The sequence below is a fragment of the Chrysemys picta genome, chromosome 12, assembly GCF_011386835.1.
Source record: "Chrysemys picta bellii isolate R12L10 chromosome 12, ASM1138683v2, whole genome shotgun sequence".
NCBI lineage: Eukaryota > Metazoa > Chordata > Testudines > Emydidae > Chrysemys > Chrysemys picta.
The window spans coordinates 30,416,882-30,432,659 of record NC_088802.1 but is presented as its reverse complement, the minus strand read 5'-3'; the positions used below and the strand labels follow the sequence as shown (position 1 = coordinate 30,432,659).

The window sequence follows — 15,778 nt, the reverse complement described above, 5'->3', positions numbered from 1 at the left end:
GGCCTTTGTGGAAAATATGCCAATAAGGCTGTGACTGTCCCCTTACTAAAACTCAGTGGGGGTGTTTTGATTGGCTAACTCCCAGTGCCAAAAGAAAGGGGAAGGGTCGATGGGCAATCAGAACCCTGAGATTGACAGTCCCGAGGAACAATGGGGAGAGGTCAATGCTCCAGGCCAGCCTGATTGACAGGGCGGGCAGGCTAATCAGGGAGTCAAGGGGGGGTCCGGTCCTCCCTGAATTGCCTGGGTCAGACAGAGCTAAGGAGAAAGCAGGGGTCTGAGCTGAGCTGGGGAGCAGAGCTGTGCCAGATCCAGAGGGGCCAGAAAAGCAGCTCAGGAAGCAGGTCAGTATGGGGAGCAGAGTCACAGAAGCAGCCCACAGAGCAGACCTGTGCTGGGAGGAGAGCTCCAGCAACCAGAGCCGGAGGGGCCAGAGAAGCAGCCCAGGGAGCTGGAGGTAGAGCAGCAGCAGCAGTAGCAGTGCTGAGGCAGAGTGGAGCTGGAGCTGAGACAGAGTAGAGCTGGAGCTAGGCTGGGGCTGGGGCTGGAGCAGTCTGGAGAAAGGTGCAGTGAGGAGCTGGCGAGAGTGAGGGGGACCCTTGCCAGTGGGCCCAGCACAGGGAGATGCCCCAGCCAACACGCCTTGCAGGCCAGACTTGGAGGGGGATCGTAACCCTGACGGGGCAGATGATACTGGGAAGAAGGGTCCTGCCACCTAGAGCCTGAGAGCGTGTGGCCACCACTAGAGCAAGTGTCTGACCCGCAGCATCCCTGCAGCACAGCCAGGGCCTGAGAAGGGGCCTGGGACTTGTGAGGAACAGACTGAACTTTGCTGACATTCCAGAGATGCTGGTTGTGACGTCCCCGTGCCACAGAGCGGGGTGATGTGTTTTCCTTTATTCTTTCCCATTTTTTCCTTATTTTTTTTAATTGACTGTTGTTTAATAAATTGTATTTGCTTTGAACTATATGTAATGATCAATGGGTCAGGGAAGCATCCAGTGCAGAGAGAGTACCCCGGAGTGGGGACACCCTAGCCCCTGCCCTAAGTGACCACAACAAGTTTGGGGGTTGAGCCCCCCAGGAATCCTGGGCCCAGCCTTGTTGGGGTTACGAGGACTCTGCCACAGGGGAAAGTGGAGGGAGAGCTCTCGAGGTCAGGCAGGCTTCTGGGTAAAGGAAATGGGAGCGAGGACTCCGATCCTTTTGCTAGCCCACTTCACCGGGGTAGTATATAAGCCAGGAAAGTTCCCCACAATAGCGGGACCATTCCCCCGCTTACATTTGCAAGCCCCTGAGCTGATGGGTCACTGGGGCTTCACCCAGGTGTCAGTGCGCAGCTGGGATGCTGAACTTGCAGGACCAGGGTTTGTTTGTCTAAGGAGTGATACTAAAGTCACACAAGCTAAAAATTGGGTTAAACTGGAAGGCCTGATTCTCATTTACACTAAGGCTTCTCTGGCAGTGTGCCTGGGCCTTAATGCTAGCAGTGTAATCAACTCTCATGCTTTCATCATGTGGTTCATGACATTTCATATGTTTCCTAAAGCCCCAGCTCCTGAAATCAAGTGATAAGGTGAGACTCCTGCCTTGCATTTTCTAAACAAAAATTTCTAGACCTTGTGGCTGCAGAGAAAAAATTAAAAATATGGCTGAAGTTCAGTCTAAAAGTCTGAGAAATGAGAAGGAAAATAAAAAGAACCCAACACTTATTATGAACTAGTATTTTGGTTTTTAAATTTAATTATTTTAAGGTAATTTCATCATTTTCAGGGGTCTGTCTCAGTGACTCCTGATTTTTAAATGATTGACAGTGGGGTGCCAATGAGAATTGAGGCCTTATATTTCTATCAGCTATCCATGGTAAGCCCCCTAAAGTAGTGCCATCATTTGTCTAAAACAGCACAGGCAATAGAAAGGGAAATAGAGAGGCCAAGCCATGGGAATGCACTTGGAGCTGGGCTGTGAACCCAAGCAACAAATGAGCACAGCCCCCCTGAACTTGGGCTGAACTCAAAAGATAAAGGAGAATGTTCACTTTTATATTTAGGTCCTTAGAGCCTTAGCTGGAGAAGACAGGCTTGAATACACAAACTGACCAATGCCAATGCAGGATTGCCAGCACCAAGGGCTCAGAACTCTTGAGACTGGCTGTAGGCATCAAGAGAATTATTTTCCTAAAACCATCACACATTGAACTTTTTGTTTGTTTGAATGCGAGGGATGAGTTTCACTCTGATCATGTGAGTTTGTCTGTTCATTTGTTTGTTGTGTGCTTGCTGCTTACCGTGTACCTGCGTGATTGAAGTTTATAAAAATATAAGAACGGCCAGATAGGGTCAGACCAAAGGTCCATCTGGCCCAGTATCCTGTCTTCTGACAGTGGCCAATGCCAAGTGCTTCAGAGGGAATGAACAGAAGAGGTAATTATCAAGTGATCCACCCCCGGTCGCCCATTCCCAGCGTCTGGCAAACAGAGGCTAGGGACACCATCCCTGCCCATAGTATAGTGTTGTCTGTTTGGGGGGCTGTGTGCTGAGCCTAGTGACCTGCTAGGCCAGGCTGGGGCTTCTTAATGAGGCTCTAGCCTGCCATCCTTTGATCCCTAATTCCTTTAGCATTCCTTAACAAAAGGGAAAGGCTAACTCAGGGAGAACAGGGGTTTAAAAAGCCAGCTCTTAAGTGACCAGAGGAGCTAGTGAACAGGAGTTTAGTGAGGGAATGTGAGAGCCATTTTCTAAACTCATTCTCTACACTTAGGCCAATAAACAACCCCCATAAAACAAAACAAAAAACCAAAAAGCTACAGCAGTAAAAAGAATTCAGGCAGCCATCCAGCAGCAGAGAGGGGGCTGTCCAGTTGATTGAACTGAATGCAGCATGTGTGATTACCAACGTTGTGGTGTATATGCACATTGGGTGCAAGCAGCTCATGGCCCTCAGAGACCGAGTACCGGCACTTTAGGCCAGAGTTTGGTTGCCAATTTTAGTTGGACATATTCCTGGAGGTTCCATCACATGACATCATCTTTAATTAAAGATTTATCTTTAATTCCTGGAGACTCCAGGACAACTTTGGAGGGTTGGCAGCCCTAGGCCAGAGTGGTTGAACTGGAGGAGCTAAGGGAGACAGAGAGGTGCAGAGAAAAGACTTCCTGGGACAAAGTGGAGCAGTCCCACCCCTAGTCTGACAGCCTCTGTGCTGTTGTGGAGGAGGAAATTCGTGGGGAAGTAGGACATCAAGCTGGAGCTGAGGGAAACCGATGATGTCAGGGTATCCTCTCGCACTGAAGATACTCCTCCAGGAAATGGAATCCCAGTTATTAGGAAGAGACGGGAAATAGTAATGGGGGATTCTATCATTAGAAACATAGATAGCTGGGTTTGTGATGACTGGGAGAGCCACAATGTGAACTGCCTGCCAGGTGAGAAGGTTGCTGATCTCTCAAGACCTCTAGACAGATGTATATGAGATGTTGGGGAGGAGCCTGTGGTTGTCGTACATGTCGATGCCACTGGCATAGGGAAAGGTAGGAGAAACATCCTGGAAGCCAAATCTAGGCTGCTAAGAAAATCCAGAACCTCTATGGTAGTGTTGTAAGGTCTGAGGGGAGACCTTCTTTTGCAGTTAAAACAACAGCTATGAGCTAAGTTGCAGAGAGTCACATCCTCACATTCCATCTATTGCACCAAAACAATGTAATATCTGACTGTTAAGAAGGCACTCCTGTCCTAATAGTACTCACCATCACCAAATAAATAAAGAGATCTTAAGATGTTTAAAGAAAACTTTGTTTGATAGCATTCTGTCTGGCAAGAAACCACTTATCAATATTGTGACTGTGAAATCTGTTCTTCTTTTTGTTTTGCCTTTATGGCCCCTACTTCTCTATTGTTTATCTGTCTGGGCTCTGTCTGATTCTTTAATTGTTTCTGTCTGCTGTGTAATTGGTTTCACAACACTTGAATTAACTCTTGTATGTAAAAGGTGGTAGGCTAGGGTTTGTGAAAAATACTGTTTTGTAGTACTTTATTTTAAAATGATTGGTTATGGTACAGCTAAGTAGGACCTAGATTTTACTATATAAACTGCAGTCCAAAAAGAAGTTCTTTGGCAATCTAACTCCATTACACAGTCCAAGACCAAAGCCACCAGAACTTGATAAACTGAATGACCATTCCATGCAGAAGCCAAAGACGGAGCTCCAAGGCGATTCAATCCTGACTGGACATCAGGAGAAGCTCATCTGCCTTAGTGGGAATGGTGAGAATTGTATGCTCAGCGTTTGTTTTCCTGTTAATCAATTGTTAATAAATAGAGTTTAAGTATATTACTGTGTAAGCTTCTTTCACTGGTAAGAGGCCCTGCAGACCCATAGAGCTCTGAGTCCACAGAGGGGTAAAGTTCAATCACATACTTCCTGAGTACCTAAAAGAGAGGGTAGGGGAGTGGAGCCCTAACTTGTGCAGTTAACTGCATTCTCTGAAATGCTTCCAATTCCATGTGCAGGGCCAGTTACACAGGCAGAATGGCAGGGTCTCAGAGCATGGATGAGATAACATTGTAGGGAGCAGAGTTTACAGTTTATCAGGAACTGGGGAACATTTTGGGAATGGAGGAGTCTATACAGGAAGGAAATAGAACCAGATTGCTAGCATGTAAAATTAAAAGGTTCATAGAGGAGTGTAACAGGATCCCCGGGGTGCAGCCTGGGACCGTGGGACCGCTGTGCCCCCTTAACTCTCTGCAGGTTGGGCTCTCTCTCACAATGCCTTGTTAGTGACGAGCAGCAAACCCCTCCGGGGGCTGTTATCACTCAGCATAATCGCATGTGGAGACCCAACACCCAGCTAGATTGCATGAATGCTCCCAGAGCCACTCATGAATCACACAGAGAAAGGCACTGGCTTTCCCCTCGTTCCCAGCACAGTACCTCAGGAATATACCATTTTGCACTGCTCAAGATGATCAATGCAGATTTATTAATTGGTTCACCACTTCTTCAATGGAAAGTGGACATACACCAGCCTTTGCAAATCTGCTCAGGTTTTGCAACACACTTCATACAGCCTCACTGGTAAAGATAAACAGTAAAACAAATTTATTGACTATAAAAGATTGACTTTTTGCCTATCACTTAAAATCTGAGTTAGTTACCAAAATAAAATAAAATATAAGCACGCAGTCTAAACTCTCAACCCTATTAGACTGGACAATATCTAGATTAAGCATTTTTTCTCACCCCACAGGATGTTGCAGTCCATAGTATACATATTTCACCCTTGAAATCTGGGCAGATCCCCTCAATTGGAGTCTTTAGAGTGTCCTTGCTGCTTGGAGTGTAGCTGGGTGAAGGCTGAGGGGGGATATGATTGTTCTCTTTAAATATATCAGAGGGATAAATACCAGGGAGGGCGAGGAATTATTTCAGCTCAGTACTAATGTGGACACGAGAACGAATGGATATAAACTGGCCGTGGGGAAGTTTAGGCTTGAAATTAGACGAAGGTTTCTAACCATCAGAGGGGTGACATTTTGGAACAGCCTTCCGAGGGAAACAGTGGGGGCGAAAGACCTCTCTGGATTTAAGATTAAGCTAGATAAGTTTATGGAGGGAATGGTTTGATGGGATAACGTGATTTTAGTCAATTAGTCAATAACGTGCCATCGCTGGTAAATAGTATCAATGGTCAATGAGGGTCTGGCTGAAGAATCGTGCCTGCATGCTCGGGGTTCTACTGATCGCCCTATTTGGGGTCGGGAAGGAATTTTCCTCCAGGGTAGATTGGCAGAGGCCCTGGAGGTTTTTCGCCTTTCTCTGCAGCATGGGGCAGGGGTCGCTAGCTGGAGGATTCTCTGCAACTTGAAGTCTTTAAATCACGATCTGGGGACTTCAACAGCTGAGTTAAGGGAAAGTGGGTGGGTCAGCTTTTGTGGCCTGCATCATGCGGGAGGTCAGACTAGATGATCATAATGGTCCCTTCTGACCTTAAAGTCTATGAGTCTATGAGAAATGCCCAGCATGTGGCCACTGTTTTGTTTTATACCCTTAGACCCATGTGGTTGGGGAGCACAAGTCCACGTATGTTTGGGGACCTTGCTGAGTCTCCAGGCCAGGCTGAGAAATTCCCCTGGTGTGGCCTCATGCAGGTGAGTGACTGAATTGTAGCTCCCTTGCTGGACAATGACTGTTGATGGGTTGTTTCACACCCCGCCCAGGCATTGGTACTTTGCTTGCTGTTGCCTCCGGGGAGCTAATATCTGGCTGAATCCCCAACTTACAGTATGTTTTACTGACAACCATACAACATAATTGTCATAACTTCATGTGTGTTAATGATGTACATATATGGATAGAGAAATGACTTTCAGCAGATCATAAGCTTTCCCCTGATACCTTACAAGGCATGCTTTATATGTAAAATCATGATTATATAAAAATGAGGAATATGGGGATTCCAGGACACTCCCCCAAGGCATAGCCATCACAGTTATTACTGTGGTTTTTCATGTCCACACTACCCTCCTTCTGCCAGTTGTGTGCATCCTCACAAGCAGTGCTTCAACTGACTTAAGAGGGAAGCCTGGCTGCCCAGCACTGAGAGTCCGGGCTCCCGGTTCTCTGCGCTGGGAGCGCCACACAGCTTCAAGAAGAGAGACTGGGCGAGACCCCCCCCCCCCCAATCAGACTATCCCTTAGCCCCGTGGGTAGGGCATTCACCTGGCAGGTGGTCAATCTCTGTTTTGCTAAGGCGGGGGAAATGGGAACAGGGAATGGAAACAGGGAGACAGGCCAGGCTTTGTGGTATCAGAGCTGGGAAGGGGGACACTGAGGAAGGAAACTGGAATCATGCTTGCTGGAAGTTCACCCCAATAAACATCGAATTGTTTGCGCCTTTGGACTTCGGGTATTGTTGCTCTCTGTTCATGCGAGAAGGACCAGGGAAGTGAGAGGGTGAAGGAGCCCAAGTACCCAGGTATCTAACATGACAAAACCTGATCACAATGTGGCAGGACCTTCCCCATCCACCCAAAACCTTGGAAGAAGGGAAATAAGAATTTAAGGAAAAAGTCTTCTACATTTACATTGTTTACAGCACTGTTGAGGATACCCTCCAACACTCCAGAGGGCTTTCACTAATATCTGACACAGATCTCAAAACACACTGCACACCCCAACTTCACCACACCCGCCCTCTAGTGCAAAGCCTTAACAGGGATCTCATGGGCTTTTACATCAATTGTATCAACAGGTTGCACACCTGGCCATCCCCCATTCCATGCACTTGGGGATGTATCCAGCCATACTCCTGCTGAAGTCACTGTCATTACAGGATTGGAGCCCATACTAGTATCATCGTCTCAGACTTCATTCATTCACATTCAAGGGCTCACTCACACCAGCTCCTCTTTCCATGGTGTCCCTTGAAGGAGAATGGACCCAATTGCCTGGACTGGTATTGGGGATGTGGTGTTAACAGTGGCAGCCACTCCCCTCCTCCCCTGGTTCTGTTCTGTACATGGTCCAATGTTCTAATCCCACATCACTGCATGACTGATAGATATGTCAATGCATCATAACCAGGGGCTCAAGGCAACCAGAGACTCTTTAGATGTCCAGCTTCTTCTGCTCCCATCACCGTAAGTGTCCATTTCACCTTTTCTTTTTTTCTTCTTAACCAGGAGACAGGTCCATTGTTTTCCCACTTCCCCTGTGTCTGCCAATCCCATTCTCAGGGCCACGGCTCACACAGCATTGTCACAATTCACCAAGAACAGCCAGGGACTTGCCATCTCTAGGCCTTTATTTAAGCACACAGTAAAATCTCTGTGAGCACCGCACACTGGGCCCTCTGCATCTAACCAGACACAAGATGGTGGCTGCCCTCCAGCAGGGAGCAGAGGCCTTGATGTTTTACAGCAGGGGCACACATTAAACAGAAGCACAGCGCTAACACCAGCAGATCTCAGTGGTTCCCCACAGTATACACCCAGCCCAGTAGACATAGTGACTCACGGACCAGCTTTACTCCCAGAAATGACTGCAGGGCCCACCTCCCCTCTCCTCAACATTCCTGGGGCAACCACAGCAATCGCTCACCTGGGGAAGGAATCCTAAGAGGTGCCTAAGGCTATTTAGCAGAACACAGCAGCTGAAAACAAGGGGGAGGAGCCTGTATCATGTGGCCAGACAGCTCTCTGCAGGTCACAGTTTGAGCAATGCATTACAGCCATGACTAGGTTCCCTTCACATGACATGCATGTTCCCTTTTGTGGGACTGCAGAGTCATACAAGTTTTGGGGATCCTGGAAATCCCCCTTCAGACAGACTGTGAACCCCTATTTTCCAGTCCTTGCAGAGCTGTCATGGTCCCTCAGAGGGAGAGAGACAAGCAGAAGAGACCCACGATGGGGCAGAGACAGCAGCTTCTCTGACCTGTTCACTTTGTGCTTAAATGTCTCTGCAGGAACATGGGAGCCATGCGGGGTCAAAGACACTGGTATGTTAGAGGCTGGAGAAGCTAATTTCATGAGACCTGAAGCCATGTGCCACCCACTGCCTCAGGAATAGAGAGTGAGCTGGGAACCTACACCCCAGACCCAGAAGAAAGGGCAGATTCTCTCCCCCGTGAATGAGGTTGGTGGGAAAGTGAAGATTGGGGCCTCGCTATCAGCACTGAAAAATGCCACCTGCCCCTGTTCACAGTCCAGAGACACCTGGATCCTCCCGGGGACCTGGCTCAGAGACAGGGGGGGTTGGAGGGGAGGGGAGAGCCTGGAACTGAAACCCCCACCTCTGCACAGCCCAGATCCCCCGCATCAGGTGCCGCACTGAGCTCCTCCTTTCTCTTCACAGACTCTCTGGCCACCCCTCCAGCCCAGGCTGTCCACCTCTACCTCCCAGCAATGTCTCCCTGAGGTGAATCCCTCACAGCGCAGCACACAAGGAGACAAATCAAATCTCGGGATGTTCAGGGTGGTTCAGCCGTATGACGTCCCAGGTCAAAATTTTCCGAACCACAGACAGGGGGAGCCAGGGATGAGCCGTGTCTGGATCCAGAGTCACACTCGCTGGGGAGAGAAGCAGAGCGCTTCAGGCAGAGCTCAGCCCCCACAGGAGAGCCTGGCCCCAAGGGAAGGTTCTCGGGGAAAGCCCCTCACCCAGGAGAAGGGGGAAAAGTGTGACATTTCTGAGCAACCTCTCTGCTCCATTTTCCTCATTAAATACAAAAAAGGAACCTGGGGTGGGATTTTCAGGAACACCTAAGGGCACAAGGCCCATTGGGACTTGACTTGTGCTACCGACTCTCTTAGATGCTCCTGACAATCCCACCCAGAAATGTCCATGAGCAGTGCCGGGGCAGAGTAAAGGGTGTTTGGGGGTCAGTCGGTGAGATGGTTTCTGTGTATTCCGGGTGTGTGAACTGGTTGCTCAGGCTGATGTTGGGATCTTTGGTGCACAATGAAGCCAGGCCCCCACTCAGCTCGATGGGACATTTCTGCGCCTGTCACACGACGGCTTTGGAGAACATCCGCTCAGTTCCGGACCCGATGGGCCTGGTCGAGGCACAAACGGGTAGAACCCTGCTGACTTTGGGGACAATCAGAAAACTGGAAAAGCCCAATTTCCACTAAAGTCGGGTCCACAGAGGCCTAGGATGATGTGGGCAGAGGAATCTCTCTGGCTCCCCCTGCTGATGTCTATATGTATGACAAGTAGCTGCTAGGAGGGTTCGCACACTGCATTGCTTATGTAGGCTGAGCTGTATGACCAGCTGGGCCCTTCTCCCCTAATACAACCCATCACCACAGCCAGGCCCCTACCCTCACTATGCACAGCCCCCCAGCCAGTCCCCCTATCACTCCGAGCCAGTCCCCTCACTCCCACCTTGTCCCGAATGCCCTCCAACCATGCCCCTCGTCCCCATTCTGATCAGCCATCACAGCCATGCCCTTAAGCCCTGTCATAACTATAAAGGGAAGGGTAACAGCTCTCCTGTGTACAGTACTATAAAATCCCTCCTGGCCAGAGACTCCAAAATCCTTTTCCCTGTAAAGGGTTAAGAAGCTCAGGTAACCTGGCTGACACCTGACCCAAAGGACCAATAAGGGGACAAGATACTTTCAAATCTTGGGGGGGTGGGGGGGAAGGCTTTTGTTTGTGCTCTTTGTTTGGGAAGTTGTTCGGTTGTTCGCTCTTGGGACTGAGAGGGACCAGACATCAATCCAGGTTCTCCAAATCTTTCTGAACAAGTCTCTCATATTTCAAACTTGTAAGTAAATAGCCAGGCAAGGCGTCTTAGTTTATCTTTGTTTTCTCAACTTGTAAATGTACCTTTTGCTAGAGTGTTTATCTCTGTTTGCTGTACTTTGAACCTAAGGCTAGAGAGGGGCCCTCTGAGCTCTTTAAGTTTGATTACCCTGTAAAGTTATTTTTCCATCCTGATTTTACAGAGAGGATTTTTACCTTTTTCTTTAATTAAAAGCCTTCTTTTTAAGAACCTGATTGATTTTTCCTTGTTTTAAGATCCCAAGGGTTTGGATCTTGATCCACCAGGAGTTGGTGGGAGAAAGGAGGGGGATGGTTAATTTCTCCTTGTTTTAAGATCCAAGGGGTTTGGATCTGTATTCACCAGGGAATTGGTGGAGAGTCTCTCAAGGCTACCCAGGGAAGGGAATTAGTTTTGGGAGTGGTGGCAGCGGACCAGATCTAAGCTGGTAATTAAGCTTAGAAGTTTTCATGCAGGCCCCCACATTTGTACCCTAAAGTTCAAAGTGGGGAAGCAGCCTTGACAAGCCCCCCCTCCAATCAACATCCCCATAGGTGGGTCTCACCTCACACTGTCCAGGCCCCCTAACTGGAGCCTTCATTCCCTCCCCACTCTGGCTAGCCACCACAAGCTGGGCCCCTAACTTTGCACCCCAGCCAGCCCTCCTAGCCACTTTGGCTAGCCCCAATAACCAAGTCTCCATTTGCACTGGAAAGCTGGATAACACACAGAGCTCAGCCTACATGAGCAAACGTGTGACAAACTAGTGTGCAATCGTACCTTGTAGTTTCCTTAGAATCTAATCATTTTTATATTGTTTTAGTGTGCTGTGTAATTCTTTCTTTCTTTCTAGTAACTTTAACTACAAGTTAACAAAGATATTTTGGAGGAGAAGTGTCTTTCCTTCTAATTTAATAATAAATAACAATGATAACAGCAACTCCACCTGGAAACATATCCTTCTCATCTGATCCCATGGATTTCCCCTTTCCTGTCTTCAGCTCCAATGGCAGAGCATCTAATGGAAGGAACATGGGAAAGAGACAAGACTTCATGCTGTCGAGTTTATGGGGTATCCCTGCTCTTTGTTAACATAACTGCATTTTGGTTATGAGAAAGAAAGTGATGGAGCCAGAAATAGAGACAGACAAAGCAGTGAAGAAAGAGCCACATCCATTTTTCCAGTGTGGCTAGGTTAAAACTGATCAGAAATTTTGCCTTTTTCCTCTGATGGCAGTGTAAGCCAGTGGTCAGCGTGTGTTGTCTCTGTCTGTGCCCAATCCACAGAGACTGCAAGTCTGTAACAGCCCTAGCAAGTTCCTTAGTTCAAGATGTAGAGACTCCTGTGCTCAGTTATGAGGGTGCTTGGTTTGATCCGTAGGGTTGCTTAAGAGTGGTTTTCACATAAGAAGGGACTTATATGGATTTGAAGCATTGGGGACCTCAGGTGTTTGGGATGAGCTTCCGTCTGTCCAGCAGAACTATATAACTCACTGGTAAATGTGGTGTGTCCCACCTCTAATCTGTAGACGATGTGAGTTTGTTATAACACTCAGCTAGGGAGCTTGACTCCAAAGGTAAAGTTCTAGATACTCATGATTTAAGCACTAAAGGTCCTTAGTTCGATCCCTGCTGTATTGGCCAAGCTAGCAGCTGTTACACCATTTCAGTGCACTTTACTGTCACTCAGCAAGTTATACTACCATCCAGAGAGACAGGATCTCAATTTTAAAGACAGGGAAAGTGAGACTCACAGAGATCAAGGACTAGCTTTTTTTAATTCAAACACGGCTACTTCTTTATGGTGTTGAGAGGACTGATATTTTCTTTTATAAATTCCCTCAATAGTTACATCTCACTCCTGCTCCACTGTGGGACAGAATTACCCCTAGAGCTGAGCAGAGACTAGTTTTCCCATCTCTCAAATATTTTGGAAAGTTCAAAAATGTTCTCCATTTCAAACTGGAACAAAAAAATTGAAGTCTCAAAAATATTTGGTAACTCAAAACACGGGAAAAATCAGTTCAAGTGAATCAAAATGTTTCATTTTGAAGATTCTCAAACAATTCCTTTTTAATTTTCACTTTTCTTCTAACTTTTTGTTAGTCTAATCAGCTGAAATTTCAAATCAAAAAGTCCTTGGCCTTCATCTTCTATGAGCCAGGATGTTCCCATGTTCTTGTATTTATTGCATGGTGGGCATCTGCCCACTAGGAACTGGTCTGAGAGCCCCAATCGCCCATTCCTGAAATGATTTCACCTGTGTCACCAAAAATTAGGTGGTAAATGTTTTGATCACTGCTGACCTGGGTAAAAGAGTAGCCAATGACCCAGTGGTGAAAGACCTGTATTCCATCCCCAGACTCCTGAGGCAGCCAGTCCCCCAGAGATGGACATTACCATGTTTAGGATAATAACCCTTCTCCTAGGACTCCAGCTCTGTATAAAAGGGTAACACCCTGGGGTTAAGGATCAACATGGGAAGACTGGTCTTTGCAGTGTCACCCTGTCCCACACATTGTGCTGTTGTGCCCTGGGGAGATGTGCTAATAAGGTTCCCAAGCCCCTTTCTGATGCTGAGAAGAGTGAGGGGGAGTGAGAAGGAGCCACATACCTGCTCATGGTGCTTCTGATGTCCTAGAGGGGAGAGAGAGAAAAAAGGGAGCCCAGTCCCACATGCCCCACATTGGGCATCCCTCCTGCTCTGGAGGGGACTCACTGTACACTTCTGTTCCAGAGGGAGTTTTTAGGAGAAAGTTTGCAGCTTTAAACAATTTGATACATTTATTTTCCAAGGCTCATGATTCAGGAACCTTCCCTCCCTGTGTAGGGATCTGGGTGGTGGTGGTGGTGGGGTTATAATGTCCCTCACTTGCAGGAATTCACTGGCTGGCTGGGGTATAGTGTGAGAAACTGCTACCTGTAGGCATTTGCTACATCAGGTAGCAGTTTTTTTTACAATAGGAGTTCCTTACAATTAACTACCTATCAGTAACTGCTACCAGGAGCACATTCTTATAGAGAGCAGTTTCCTACACTACACCAGCCCTGGAGCAGGAAAGGAACTACATCTCCCAGAATTCCCGTGGCTATCAACCAGAAAGGGAGTGGGAGGGAGTGGAGAAGCTGCCAGGGCTGGTGAGACCCGATGTTTGCTGTGAATGGGGAGCTGGCTGCTAGACAGGGGTGGTGCTATGAATGGAGAACATATACGCACAAAGAGCAAAAGGCTTCCCCAGATTAGATTAGGGATGCTGGTGGCTTCAGCTGACAGCCCCCAAAGAAGGAATTGTGTGGAATGAATGGACAATGCAGTTCTATCTGAAGCCTAGCAAGGGAGATATGTGGACCCCACCAGGAGAAGTTAAAATGATAAGTAAGGGAAGGAAGGCTCTACTAGAGGACCTGGGCAGCTTTAGGTACCAGGCACGCAGAAGGATGTGACTCAGTTTCCATTTCTGAGCCATAGAAGCAGACATTGGCCTTTCCTTTCCAGATTTATCTAATATTCAGAAAGGGAATCTAGCACCTGCCTTCCAGATTTGAAAACCCTCAACATTCAGGAGCGCTCAAGTTCAGTTTGGGTCTCTCTCTGTTACTTCATTTCTACCAAGTCAAATACTGATCCACTGTAATTTTCTGTAGAAAAAGTAGGATAAAATTGAACAACAAATGCTGGCATCTTCCTAATGCTAACTAGGACCAGAATTGCTATTTCCAACAACCATTACCATTTTTTTTTAAGCTTTGGTTCCCATAAAAACATATAAAGAAGAAGACAGTAATATTGTATTGGCAAGTTCTCCACAGAAACTAAAAGTATAACAAAAGAACAGCAAAGGCACCTCAACTTTTCCTCGTCATCTGGGACAGTCTTACAGTATGGATCCAGATATCCTCCAGTCACACAAACTGAAAATTGTTCCACTTTACTGCAGTTCTGTAACCATGTGCACATCCAAAACTCCTACTGGATTCAGAAGTTCCTTTCTTTTATAACTGTAACCCTTCTGCCCATCTAAGTTGGCAGCAATAAGGGCCGGGTTCTGTATCTAGGGGTTCCGTTTCAATAACACAATGCAAAACCGGCTCGAGCCCCCACCCAGTGACCTGGGACAATTACATACCACCCCCTGGGCACCTCTAAGAGGCAATACTTCCCCTCTCGCAAGCACGGAGTCTGAGTGTAACAGAAAATGTTTAATAACATGAGGTAAACAACATCAGCATTAAATTGGAAAAACACCACAACTAGAGTTCTTAGACCAAACCATGAGCGAAGACCCACCCCAGCAAATTGGGCCGTGTCCTGTCCCGTTGGTTCTTGAAACCAGCGACCCAAGAATCACCAAAGTCCCAAAAGTCCACCAATCCCAAAGTCTCTTGGGTCCAGCAACCCAAGAATCACAAAAGTCCCAAAAGTCCGACAACCCCCCAAAGTCTCTGTCCACGATCAGTGCAGCCCCAGAGTTCAAAAGGGGGGGGGTTGAGCAGGGTGTTAAGGGGCACCTTACGTGATCCGAGGCCAACCGGCTGCTTCTCCGTGGGGTTCCACCGCAGCCTTCACCACGAACTGCTCCACTCCACCCGCAGTCCCACTCCTGCCGTCCCACGAACTGCTGTGGCAGCTGCTCCGCTCCGCTCCGCTCCGCTCCGCTCACCATCCTGTGAGCCGCACCGCTCCGCTCCGCTCCGCTCCGCTCACCGACCTGTGAGCCACGCCGCTCCGCTCACCGACCTGTGAGCCACGCCGCGCCGCGCCGCTCCGCTCACCGACCTCTGAGCCACTCCGCTCCGCTCCAGCCGTCCCTTGGGCTGCTCCCACAAGGCTCTGCTCGCTGCTCCTCCAGCCGCTCCGCTCACCGACCTGTGAGCCGCTCCGCTCCCCCCCCCCGCTAAGCTAAGTTAGCTTAGCAAATATCAGGCTCCCCCACTAGTTAACACAGCCTCAGTGATCTCAGCTCTTAAATAGCTTTAGCTCTTTTGTGATTTCAGCTCTTAGTGATTTCAGCTAGTAGTAGGGGAGCCCCAGTGCTGGTGCACTATTGGCCCAAAGTGAACTCAGCTCAGCAGTCTGTAACTAGACTCCTAAGGGAATCAAAGTTAGCTCTGACATTCAACAGTGGAGAGAGGAGGTAGTGCAATTGGTGTTTCAACCCCCTCAGGAAGGGGGCCATACCATCAGGTACAAATACCTGTCCCCATCCTCTCTCCATTCACTGGGTTTTGTAACCCATGCCCCTTGACAAGCAAATGCTACTTAGGTAATGGTGAATGACTCACTCAGTCCTTCTGTCATACAACAGTTCCACTGGCCTTGATTCACAGAATCAGGGTAACAAAACTTTATTCTTCCTGCCCCAATAACAGAGAAACTGGGGATCCCACACCAGCCAAAGTAACCACTTTGAGTTGCTGTGGTTTCATGCCAGGCGAGTGGGTGTGCCTATGCAAACAAGATCAGCCCCTGGAGTTCTTTTCCACACTCGCCATAATTCACCACCAG

General features: G+C 48.1%; 1 long non-coding RNA gene across 1 annotated transcript; it reads left to right on the top strand.

Moving 5' to 3' along the window:
• The first annotated feature begins 6 nt into the window (after nt 1–6).
• Nucleotides 7–10,503, top strand: LOC101935811 (uncharacterized). The gene is made up of 4 exons (XR_509900.4): nt 7–4,264; nt 6,055–6,151; nt 8,470–8,639; nt 8,859–10,503. It is a non-coding gene; the product is annotated as an uncharacterized LOC101935811 (long non-coding RNA).
• The last annotated feature ends 5,275 nt before the right edge of the window (nt 10,504–15,778 follow it).